The 13,357-nt window shown below is 35.3% G+C and overlaps 1 protein-coding gene across 2 annotated transcripts in view; it reads left to right on the forward strand.

Moving 5' to 3' along the window:
* Window positions 1-1,061: 1,061 nt before the first annotated feature.
* The window catches only part of LOC116169874 (gamma-aminobutyric acid receptor alpha-like), a 69,817-nt gene continuing 57,521 nt past the window's right edge, over window positions 1,062-13,357 (forward strand). For both annotated transcript variants that reach the window (XM_031486057.1, XM_031486058.1), the window contains exon 1: window positions 1,062-1,232. The gene's annotated coding sequence lies outside the window, so the exon portion shown is untranslated. The remainder of the gene's footprint in view (window positions 1,233-13,357) is intronic.

The following is a 13,357-nucleotide window of genomic DNA, read 5'->3' on the forward strand; positions in this document are numbered from 1 at the left end:
CAAAACGAATTTTATCGCAGCAACCGACGTGGTTACTCATTTTCAATCAGAACCGGAAGAAAACTATATTTTTGAACAGTACGGTTAACGCTCCCGTATCCCGAACGCCTTCAAAAATCTCTCCAGATTATCCCTACTTATTTTCCTCTAATTAATTAACGCCTTTTTTTCAAAATGAAAGTTCTACGATATTCCGTTGTCGAAATGTCGATCGATTTGTAAACAGCCGACAGTTAGTGGAACAATAAGCTCCTCTTTCAGAATCAAAAATCGCTAAAAATGAGGATCACACAGGGCTTACTTACTGAATCTCAATTACACGTTTCAACTCAAAGAGGATTTGAGTTCATTTTCAGCATAACTTGCTATAATATAAGATGATACTACCTATATATCTTACTGTAGTAGATTCACAATTAAGGAAAGACTTATAACAACATTAATCATCTAAGGCTAAGGTTTTTCCATAATAATGTCTAAATTATGTCTGCATATAGCTTTTGAACTAACCTCAAAAACGAAACGAGCATTGGGTGTAAACAAATGTTGAAAAAACAAAATACAAAATCTTAATTTATTTGATTTCACGCGAAAGCGATTTCTAAATTAGACTGCGTCCAAACTTTTACTAGGGCGAAATGTAAACTCCTGTTTTCGATTACTGGAAGTTTCTGCAACTGATTTCAGTTGGAAAATCGGGGATTTTAGTAGTATCCGAAAAAAAGGGTGCCATTTGCATATAGAAGAGGATATTCCAACAAATTTTCGTGGTAGTCTACTTATTGGCATCGCGAAAACTTCCAATTAAGTAGTGAGGTGAGGGATGATGGTTAATTGTTGGGAAGACTAAACTTTTTCAAAGTTATGAGCTCATCAGGCCGTCGGAGATTAAGGATCTTGTACAGCAAGAGTATGAGATTAAAGTATCATTATTTTAACGTGCAATGTTAGAAAAACTCGCGCTACATTTGCGCGCCTTGCGGTGCGCGTCATTCTTGTGATAAATCTCCTTCATGCCGGCGTAACCCGTCAGTATCGCGGCGTCACGGAGCGTCGCAACGAATAACCAAACAATTTCAGAAAGGACGAAACTTACTTCGACAACTTTTCATTGACCGTCCACTGCGCGCAAAGTTTTCCTAAACTTTTATTTAGTTAAAAATCAATTTTCAAGATACTTTCTCGTACTGCACTTTCCAATAAATGACTCCCTATTATTTTTGAACTTTTTGGTAAGTAGCTATTACAGGATCTTTTCTAATTTATTTCTAATAATTGCGTTACTCAAACACTTTCACACAATTTCCAACAAGTTAAGTGTTTATTAATTTGAAGAATATGTTGTCGTTAATTATTATAGTTTCGAAAACACAACCGATTCTTACCCCGGTTAATTAATTCCCCCATATAATTACAAATTGTCTCTTCGTGTTATTGAAAATTTGTCTTAATAAAAGGTTTTGAAAGTTTCTTTCGTAAATATTTCCGACGCTCAAAATCTGCTACGTAATTGAGTACGGTTACCAAATGGCAGTGACTGAATAAATCTTAGACTATTAACATTTAAAGTGTAGTGGATAGCCCTAATACCAGAAGTGGCACTTGAAATTTAGTTTCACTACTTAGAAAATTGTGAAAGTGATTACAGACGGTGTTGGAAAAGTGCTGTAATTTGAAATTGAGATTGCAAATTTGGGCGTGCAGCATCGCAAAAAATCTGTAATTAGTTTTATCCTCTTGTTGCTTTAACATGGTAACTTTATTGTTTATGTTTGGTGAAGGGGTTTCATGTTGAATTATGGAAAAGTTAAAAAAAAGCGCTTCGGAAATGCATATTAATTCTTCACTCTCCACTTTACATATAAATTTAAAAAAAAACATTAATTCCCAGTGGATAAGCGGGTAACGACCAGGAATGTTGTCGATTCGTATAAATCAGTTTCTTATTCGATAAATTTTTGCGTAAGTAGGTACTTTCAGTTGTTTACTCAATAGTCAGCACCCATTAAACGTAAAATTGAACTTCCGGATGTTTTTCTGCATGGTTAAAAATTTTTGCTAAAGGTGCTAGTTATACAGGGTGTTCCTACATCAGATGTAAATACGGAAGGGACTAATTCTCTGGATTATGTTATGACGAAAACATAGGGCCGCAGACACTTCGTTACCGATCTATAGGGTGTTAAAATTTCAAGATTTTTATATTTTTTCTTTATATCTCCTGCAATTATGGAAATATTTAGCTCAGATTTGAAATATAAGTTACGCTGAAAGGATTACATCGTTGGTCATTCAGTGGTACTGAGAATCTACAGTGGTCATTACAGGCACTGTCATACAGATCTACAGGGGTCATGTTCTGCTTTTTACCCCTATACTTTTCTTCGGTGTGCCACTGATAGACTGCGAAACAAGAATTAAATTTCCTGATTTGTTTAGAAACGTTTTGGTCTCTTGTAATTTTTTCGTATTTGTCATTACTGAGAAAAAAAAATAAAAATCAATTTTCGGTAGTTAGCTAAACGAAAGTATAATTTTTAAGATGGTTCAGGCCCTGGATTTTTTAGTTTTTTTTCGTTTTGACAGTTTGCATTGCATTTTGTGTTTGAATATGTTCATAAATTATAGGTTTAAATAGTAAAGTATGTGGTAGGACTATATAACACCCTGTAGATCGGCAACGAAGCGTTTGCGGACGTATGTTTAATGTTTATATGAACTTTTAGACATGAAATAAGCCAATGGATTAGCTCCTTCCGTATTTACATGATATTTAGGAACACCCTGTATAACTAAACGCACTTTTGTTATCAAACATTAATTATTGTAAATACGTAGAAACATCTGTCTAACTTAACTAAGCTAAAAGCACCTTCCAAAAAAATTCAAACACCGCAGCGCTTTTCAAATCTGAAAAAATAATTAAACCAGCTGAATTTTTCCGCGGGTGAAATCCCGGGGGTTGAAAGGGGTGGAAAGTGGTGTTTTGCAAATTGTGGCAAAGCTATTAATTTTTGGGCTCATAAAGTTGAACCGTTTCCAAGATCTCACGATTTAAAAAAAAACCACCTCTTTTTCAAGGGGATGAAAAATCTATTTTTTTTCATCGTATAGAGGTGCGCGAGGTAGCAAAATTTTCGGTAAGGCTTATATTTTAATAAACAAAAATAAAAAACTATTATTCCTACAGCAAAAATTCGAGAGAATCGCCAAAAACTGGAGAAACAGTTTTAAGATATACACGGTTTTTGACATGATAAATCAACATGTTGGATGTTAAAAAAGAAATTTGTTTTCTTGCTTCTCTTTAATGTTTGCTTGAATATTCTCTTTTGTTATCTTATGTTCAATTGTTTTAGTTAAAACATCTTTATTATTTCTTTTTTCTGCATTTTTACCGCAATAAAAGCAATTCGAAATAAAATCTTATTATTATCTTGCTTCCTGATTCCTGAACAATTTCTTTTTGTTCACTGACTCTTCTTCCTGCCTGATTTATGCTGATGCAATTGTGTTGGGCTTGTTGATAAACTTGCAAAATCTGCAATAAGAACGTTAGTTTTATCGGCGAAAGCAAAATAATGATTTGAATTAAATCCTGGAATAAACTTTATCAGGATTTTATTTATATTTCCTGTAAATTAACGATCAACAGGCCCAACTTAATCCAATCAGCTGTAAAACAGGCAGGAAGAAGAGTTAGTGAACAAAAACAAATTGTTCAGGAAGCAAAAGAATTCGATTTTACTTCAAATTGCTTTTATTGCAGTAAAATGCAGAAAAAAGAAATAATACAGTTGCTTAATTAAGGCAGTGGGGCACTAGGAAGCAAAAGAAATAATTTTAGCAACAGAGGAGAGAGAAGACAGATTTCAAAAACTTTTTATTAGCGCGGATCCAATATGTTAATTTATTTGCAAAAAAAAACCATTTACCTACTGTCAAAAACGGTATATCTTAAAACTGTTCCCCCCATTTTTGCCACTTTTCTTAAAATTTTTCTATTTTATTATAATATTTTTTATTTTTGATTATTAAAATGTAAGTCGTTACGAAAATTTTGCTACCCCGCGCACCTCCGTACGATGAAAAAAAATAGATTTTCCATCCCCTTGAAAAAGAGGTGGTTTTTTTCAGAAATTGTGAGATCTAGGAAACGGTTCAACTTTACAGGTCCAAAAAATTATCTTCTTTTTTATCATAAAACATGCTATGTTTCCTCCAAATTTGAAACCCCTACGACATTTTTTTCGCAAAAAAAAAGAATAAAAACAGTTTTTCCGGTTTTTCTAGGAAAGTTGGAGGTTATGTGAAAATAGTGCAGATACAAAAGTTGCTCATGGCTATAACTTTTACATTTAACATTTTCGTCTAAAATTAATAGTTTTGCCACAATTTGCAAAACACCACTTTCCACCCTTTTCAGCCCTCGGGATTTTACCCGCGGAAAAATTCTGCTGTTTTAATTATTTTTTCCCAATTTCTAATGCCTGAAAAACCCGGTTTCGCCCGTTAACTATTTTTTTTTAAAATAAGTTATTTTAGAGCTATTTAGCCTGGACTATTTTTCCATATGTGGCGCTAGTAGTATCGCACTCTGAAAAGGACGAGAGGATTTAATTGTAGAGTTCAAATTTATGTATGTTATGCATAATAGCTATTTTAGTTATGCAATGATAATAGTTATATTATAGACGAGCTGCTCTGTCCCGAAAAAGACTGTTTCTCCTCGTAATAGATCACGATTCCATGCATATGAAACGCATGACGTTAATCCTTAACTCTCGGTACAAACTAAAAGTTTAGGGTTCTCTGATTCTACTATGCATAACAAACTCGCATTAATTGCTATTTATCAAATTGCAGTACCCTTACAACATTTTGATTGGACTACTAATAATTCTTGGCTTTATAGTTAAATTAATGGATCTTAAAGTAGTTTAGACATGTAACATCTGTAGGCCTCGACTCTTGGAAAATTGATATTTTAGAATATCTCGACGAGCATTTATATATAATACAACTATACAATTTCCAATATATTATTTAGTGGAGAAATTTTTGAGGTTGAACATAACCAAACCAAAAACGCTTGTATGGATAAATGATGGGTTCATTTGAAAATTTATGTGAGCACAACCTATGTACTTATGTACGTAACGGCTTTTAGCGAAAATCGTTTTGAGTTTTTTTAAGTTATTTAAGAATAAGAGCCTTTCGAACACGCATTGGTTTCAGAAAAATTAGCCTGTAGTATTAAAATTCATGCCTAGAGTTGGTGATTTTAACGCGAAGTTGCAAAACAAACCCTTTTATTCATTCATTATAGCTATTAGTAAAATGAACAAACTTTTACATTATAAGTTAACCTATTTCGATATATCCACCACCCTCCTTTCCCCGTCCAGATTCTGTTGCGCTGGACATTGAAAACAGATCCCTCCACAAAGTTTTGTTTGTTTGCAATCAATCAGCAGAGTAACGTAACTTAAGTTTCATCAAACATCTGTCGGAAATCGATTTTTGGTTGGGTTCGAGCAAGTTTGGGTTGTTTGTAGGTATTATGTATTCTGGACCCATTACAACTTTTATTAGGTCGCTTTACCTTTACGTCAAAGTGAAGGAAAAACAAATTCCTATGCTAACCTTGTCGTTTAAATTGCAAAATATGTACATAGACAACTTTCGTTCGGTTTAAGCTGGAAGCTTGTTTGCAATATAATATGGACTATGCGCTTTCCCATAAAAGAGGAATTTGAACTTCTAAGTAAAAGCGTGACGAGTTTATTAGGTCGCCTATTTTCCCAAAGCACGATTGATTGATGTTACCCTTTCACATTTCTGTTTTTCTAACCTAGTATGCTTGCTATTTACTGGGATTAAATGTCGTTTGCAATTTAAAATACAGGATTTTGTTCGAATTTATTTACATTTTTTACTAAATGAATGATCTTTTTCAGTGTTTATCGTGATATCAACCATTCTCTAGGATATATTAAGTTGGAAATATTCTTCCTACAAAACTGTTTAGCTCTTCTCTCCCTGTCTGTATTAATTTTTCTGTAAACGTATCCACGGGTATTCCCGAGGGTATTCCTGATGTTAAAAGGTACTAGTAGTCCGGTCCAGTCAAATTGCGGTTTGAGCTAGATGTTGTCACTTCACTCAATGAAACTAAGTAGTATGTAAAAAAAATGTGCTAAATCCCAAAATCATAGTCATAGTCCCTAAAACTCCCGGAACATATTGTTATAAACAAAAAACAAAGAAAAGATTTCGTTTTTTCGCATTTGACTATACTATTGCTCTGAGGAATGAATTTGTGTACAATCGAATTTTCTATAGGATATACAGTTGGTATGTAAAGTTCATTTTCAAATGTTATTGTTTTTTATGGAAAAATATAAAAAAGTAATCCCGAAAATCAACAATTTGTTAGTCCCTACTAAGTAAAATGCATCCGACATTTTTAATTGTTAATATTGTCGTTCTTGCTTCAGCAATTCGTACGATTTATTCCCGATACTCGTCTTGGTTAATCTTTTAGTACTGTTTACTCAAGTCGATTCACTATCGGTAATTTGTTGTAACGACATTTCACTTATTTCGCCTATTACCTACAACTATTATCACGCTAATTTCAATTTCACAAGTTTATCCTTCCAACTTAAAGGACCTGCTGCTTTAAATAAATATATATCACCCAACTAACATTGACACGTTTCTATTCGAAAGCTCGACCTCGAATCCCTTGTTTTCTTCGCGCATCACTTGTTCAGTTACATCTTCCGCTTCCCCGTTGCTTTAGTTCTACATATTCGCGCAAAATTTTTTGTACGAAATCCGTGTGATATTTCAAGTATGTTCTAAAAATTAAAGTTCAGAAGAGTAAAACATCAAAATTTTATTTCAGATACAGAAAGGTTGTAATTAATCTTTCCCATGGAGCTATAAAATTAAACTGGAAAATTTTTGCAATCTCTGAAGAGTATTTCAAAAATTATGTATTTTCCACAAATTAAAATCTAAAAATTTCAGAAGAAATGTTACAGGAATCGTCATTCAATTTCTTAATTCAAATCTTTCTGACCAAAACATAATTAAAAGGCGAATGAATTAAAATTCATCATTATTCAGTTCTCAGAGATAATCAAAATAAAGCACAAGAAAAATCAGTGTTCATCCGCCTCACCCTAGGCACAAACCACACGAGACGTTAGCTAAGATACACATAACCAAAAACCAACACACACAAGGTTGTTCGTTATAATAGTCACTTCACAAGGGGAATTTCCTTCCCGACCTGGCACCACAAAAAGTGGCGGGGGTGGTGGTATACTACTATTTACTTAAACTGTCTAATAAAAAACCGCGCAGTCTGATTTTTCAAAAGGCTGTTTACCACGCTTACAACATCTGTAGCCAATAAAACTGTTTTTTGAACTCAAGCATGTGTGTGTGATATACTGCCGCCTCCGCAATTTCACTACCTTCACCTAGCTCATTGAATTATTTTCTTGAGATTCTTCTTTCTACTCTTGTTTTTATGAAGCAGAGTAACCATAATTATTGCTTTTAACATGTTTATATCGTTTCAAAATAGTATATTAAGATACAAGTGTATAATCACGTCTTTAAAGCACGCGCAACGAGTTTAAGGGCACGACGCAAAGCGGAGTGCCATTAACGTTGCAAGTGCTTTAAAGACCAATTATACACGTGTATCTTATAGTATTTTTTATTATACCTGCAGCGTAATTTAAAAATAGGAAATACAATGAAATTATATTGACGTTATACTCGAATACATGTTTAATTAAGTGGGCTGGGTGTTCGAAATTTCACGATCGCCATGGAAATGTCACTTGACGTTTGCTTATAAAATCATCGTCTGTAAATAAAACGATTTCCGTTGAAAAAGATAATACGTCGTCCATTAAATCGCTTGCTGTAAAATCTAAACAAACGTTGGTAGGTGTAAAATCCAACTCCAGTAAAGCCTATTATAAAGAATATGAAAAGTTGTTTCCATGGATGAATATAGGAAGTTACTTACGAATAAAGTCTTAAATGCATCGATAATGCTGCCATATATGAAGGAAATGTCAAAGGTATTTAAATCTTGTATCTTTTGGTGCATACATTCAGAAGTTCAAACAATGCTACGATTAAAAGTGAAACAGATTTGGAAGCATACCCTAAATTACGCGCGTTTGTGAAAGCTTCAAGCAAAGGATAGGTACAACCCAAAGAAATGTTCTGCATTTACAGAAAGCGACCTAAGAGGATTTTTTATTTCAGTCCCAGATGACAGTTTCAAAAGTCATACTTGAAGTATCGTTACTTAGCAACTTTAAAGCACGTGTGTTTTAAAGGCCTTTTTTCGCACGCATTTGAGTATTTAAAACGGAGATTGTGATTCAGGTATAATAAAAAAAATATTCTTTCAATTTTCTTCAATATAATAATAAGTACCAACCTTTTTGACAAAATGCACATCCATTGTTTGATAATGAAGAGTTCATCATCATTGTCATGTATTGAATGAATAAACCTTTACCCTCGAATTGGTGAATAATTCAAACCAAAAAACCATTTGATTTAGAAAATGTTTCGAGTGTTGAACTACTATATTTGGCAACACTATTCTTATTTAACGAAAGTGCCCTTAATAAATTTGTAAGTTGGAATAAAATTTGAATTACGTGATATTTCATAATGAATTGCCGTTTCTCCATCATTATGCATTAAGGTTTTCTATTTAATAAATATCCTAGTGGTAGTTTTTTTCGATATAACACAAGGGGTAACTGAAAATGGGTAGGCCCAAAAGCAAGAGAAGCGATCCTTTTGTGTTGTGGTGAAAATGAAAGAAGCTATGGTGATGTTTCTAGTGATAGTGTCCAGTGTTATATACCCAAAAGATTTATTTATTTATTATTCCTCTCTTGTTCTGGGCCCTCAACAGGCTTGCGCCCAATTACAGAGTGACCCGCTACTACTCGGGTATTTACCTTACGAGCTAGGAAAACTGCAGGAAAACCTAATTCGGACTAGCCGGCAGAATGCTCGAAACTGGTCTAAGGTAATTCCCATCTTTGCCACAGATGAAAAATTCACCTCAACCCAGGTTCGAACACCCGACCTCCGGATTTATAGCCCTATGCTCTACCATTGAACCACAAAGTCGGTTAAGCGAAAGTGAAGAAACTGATCTCGATAAATAGCCATATCGGTCTCCTTCACAGACATCGACATTCCTGATTGTTTTCAGGGCGTAGTTTTAGTTACAGGATTTCACGCGACGATCATGCCTATTTAAAGTTTATGGGATGAGAGTCGACGAGGAATTATCTCGTTTGACGATTTGGCAAACAAAATGGTGAGTGAGTAACCGTGAATAATTGGTCGCAGGAACAATACACTCGAAAAAAAGGCATGGACGTAAAACCGGACAAAGGAATAGCACATTCTCATTGGAGACTGCAACGCTAACCACAAAAGTTGTCTATGTATTCCATAAAGAAGGTAACAATTGACAAACTTTAAGAACCCAGCAGTAAAATGGTTACGACGACACAATTTACTTTGAATGACATCGTATAACAAAACGATTAAATCATCACTTTTCACAGCTTTTCGGAGATTATAGCACACTATTAAACTATACAGTCACTAAACCGTGAAATACGTTTAGTAAAGTTATAAATATTACAAAATGCCATTTTGCAAACGATTTTAGCAAAAACAGAAAGAGAGGGTGACTTGACGTAAAATATTATTTTAGATGGGACTTTATGAGATTTACATTACATGCCAGTGAATGTGAGCATATTTTTTGTATGTTACATTGTTAAAAATAAATGAAAAGCCACTTTCTCGAGTCGTCTTTGAAAGCAAGTTCCGCTAAGGAGATGTAAGGAACACTAACCGTCGAAGAACTGAGCTTTTTCAACTAAACGATGCGAGCAGTAAAGCACTTTCACAAGCTTTTTAATCAATAGGTACTCGAGTGTATATTTTAAAAATTTTACATCATTTTTGAAAGGGCACGCAGTTAAACGCTCTCATACGACAACAAATGGAAAGAATATTAGATTGGAATCGTACGTGTCGAAGCGCTTTCGACGCGACGCCTGATGGTATAAGAAATAAACTATTTACCACAATTCCACTAATTTGAAATCTGGGAATGTGTTACCGAATTAATGAAAGGGCTCATAAATAATGCATACGGATACTATTACACGGTCAAATAAAATACATAAAACATTGAACCAGTTTTTGAGTAATTAAGTTAGAAGCAGAGAGGACAGATAATTCTATTGTGTCGGATTCTGACAGTGACGTAGATAATGCTTGCTTGCTTGCTTGCGTTCCTCGTCAGAAATTGGTTTACAATTTCATTATGTTTGTACTCTAATGCTGTATCAGGAACGGCGGCGTGTGCATTTTCCAATTTGTCTATCATTTTAATTGGGGTGGCGGAATAGCGTAAGCGGCTATTCGGGATGGAAACAAGTTGCGGGTTTCCCATCAAATAAGAGGCAGTGCTATACAATTCACAAATGAAGGCTTCACTTCCTTTTCGCTGACAATTTATTTGAAAGGACAATTACCAGTGTAGGTGAGTATGGCACGTATATAAATGGCAATTTTTTTAGCACAATAAAAACCCTCAGTTTTAGGATCAGACGCTTTATCCACTCGTCGGTTTATAATGCCATAGTGTAAGACTGTAAAGAATAGAATAGTGAGACGACCTTACGGAAAAAAAGGGAAACTGATTTGGACATCGAGGTTTTCTAGTTACTGCCGCCGGAGTTAGGAGAGGGGATTGAAGGTAGAGATTTGCGGTGTTTTGACTATATCTTGAAAATTGATCGTAGGAAAAAATGTAAAGTTCATAAAATTTTCTACAACGATGTTTCTATACATATTTTCCAAACAACGCATCGTTTTCCAGCTACGGGCTCTTGAATGTGAGCTATTTTTAAAAAAACTTACGTTTTCGGTCCAGCTTTTCCCCTGGCTCATTTCCTGTTCACTCCTAAGTTTAAGTGGATGGTTCTAGGGAATTAAATTTCTTTCAAGAATCATTGACACTGGCTTTTTGCCTCGAAAGTTCGACTATACCCACAACAAAAATGTGAAAGTTCGTGAACGAAGATAATGTCCAATTCAGATGTGCGTTCAAATCCTCTCCATCAGAATCGTCTGCGTCCTCTTCATCTTCTGCTAGTATTGGTGGAGAGTTCAAACAGCTCCCTTGGTAGTTGGTACAGGTAATGTTTCAAAATATGCCAGCCTTCATGCATCCACAGCTAGACTTGCAGTTGGTAGTAGAACAATGGAGTCCTGGATTGAATTTCGGGTCGAAAAACAAATTTGACGTTACTTAAGGGTTGTGGATAGCTAACGCAACTGGGGTGGCAGTCTTGATATATCTGCACCCCGTGGCATTTTTTTCAGAATTTATCCTGTAGGTAATTAGAGCGGGACGTTGACACTTATTGTTGATTTATATGCCACTATGGGAGATATCCTTAATGAAAGAAGCCGTAGCCGTTAGCGCCCGCAACCCTTCGGACACTTCCGGCACGCTTTTCCACCAACCGCAATCCACACTTATTATCTGGAATCGTTGTCGGGTTGAAAACCAAAACGGAACCAACGCAAAACTGCCGACTCGCGTCTGTTTTTATTGCAATCCACAAGTCGTGAAGCTTATGTAAGGTGAGCAGAGCAGAGTAAGGAAAATGTGAAAAGGCTTTAAGGCATCATGAAGGAAAATGCCAAATAAAAGAGACGAATCGTTCGGAAGCCTTAAAGGAAAAAGGCGCAAAGAAAGGAAACGTGAGAAAAGAAGACGCGACGAACAAGGAAGGAAGGAAGGGGGTGCGACAAGACCGTAAAATGTTGTGACGGTTTTTTCTGAGCAATTATAGGGTGGTTGGTTGGAAATGTTAGGCTAGGTCTACTTTGGGAACTTACAGTCACCTCTTTGCTGTCATTTTCACTCTCTCTCTCTCTCGCTTTCCTTATTTTTTCTCCTATGGGGTGGGCTTCAGAGGCAGTCTATCGTCTCACAGGTTCGGTGTGAGCTTTTTTCTTTATGGGGATTTATTTGGAAGGGGGGAGGGTTGCATATTGAACACGTTTGTGTGGAGTGGATTTTAGGGTTTTAATTAAATTTATTTTTTTGATTTAGTAATTTATTTGACGCTTCAATTGCTACGATTATTAGCGCCTTATATGTTGAGACAATTCTTTTGGAAGGGGGGAGGGTTGCATATTGAACACGTTTGTGTGGAGTGGATTTTAGGGTTTTAATTAAATTTATTTTTTTGATTTAGTAATTTATTTGACGCTTCAATTGCTACGATTATTAGCGCCTTATATGTTGAGACAATTCTTTAAATGTTGTAATACATGTTAATATTTTTCATTTTCTTCGATATGCGTCAGTAAGTGTAAGGGTGTGTGTGTGGGGGGGGGGATGTGACGGTTTTTCCGAAACTGTACACGCCGTTTTCTGAGGAATTATGGAGGGGGGGGGGGGGATTTTTGGGATTTAGTTAATTTATATACTTTAATTTTCAGCTTTGGTTGTAGCACTTCAATTTTCTACTTTACTCTTCTCTTCTCCTCTGTGATTTACATCTTCAGAAGGTGAATGTCAAATATTGTTTTATTACATGTCCAGAATTGTGTTAATTACCATTAGATTGAATAATGAGATCAATTAGAACAGATGACATGACCAGATGAGGAGGAATAAATCGGTAATCAATAGACAGGAAGAAGGAACTACAAAGGAAAGAGGAACCAAGGAGGTAGGCCGGAAGTAAGTAAAGTAAGAAGGTGCAAAGGAGTAGTAATGAAGATGTGGAAGAGTCGCAAAGGATGCATAAAATAGAACCACAGATAAAACCCTTTATCTGGTAGAACTGCATGATACGTGCGGAGGGGGTTTGTTACGGGCTCATTGCCTTCATTATTTTTTATTTGTAGTTTAGTGTTGTGTTTGATTTGATATCACCTTCATCGGTGTACTCATTTCCATTCACTCTGTTTTTTTAATTCCTTCGCTTCATTTTGTCCTTGCAACGTAAATACAATTTTATGATTTATACCATATGGTTACGAATTAGCCTTACACGATGAAATTTGAGGCAGAACGGGTAATTGTGTAATGGAAAACTTGTCCAACGGAATAATCAACTTCTACAAACTACCGGCTGTGAATGGGGCGAGATTTGGCTTACCACAAGCAGAGCAACCCTTTTGCACATCTAGTTGAGGTAGGAACTAGCCAACCATCCAACTAGTCACAACGACTTTAACCAATGCCCAT

Source organism: Photinus pyralis, unplaced genomic scaffold (genome assembly GCF_008802855.1).
Source record: "Photinus pyralis isolate 1611_PpyrPB1 unplaced genomic scaffold, Ppyr1.3 Ppyr1.4_LG4, whole genome shotgun sequence".
Classification (NCBI taxonomy): domain Eukaryota; kingdom Metazoa; phylum Arthropoda; class Insecta; order Coleoptera; family Lampyridae; genus Photinus; species Photinus pyralis.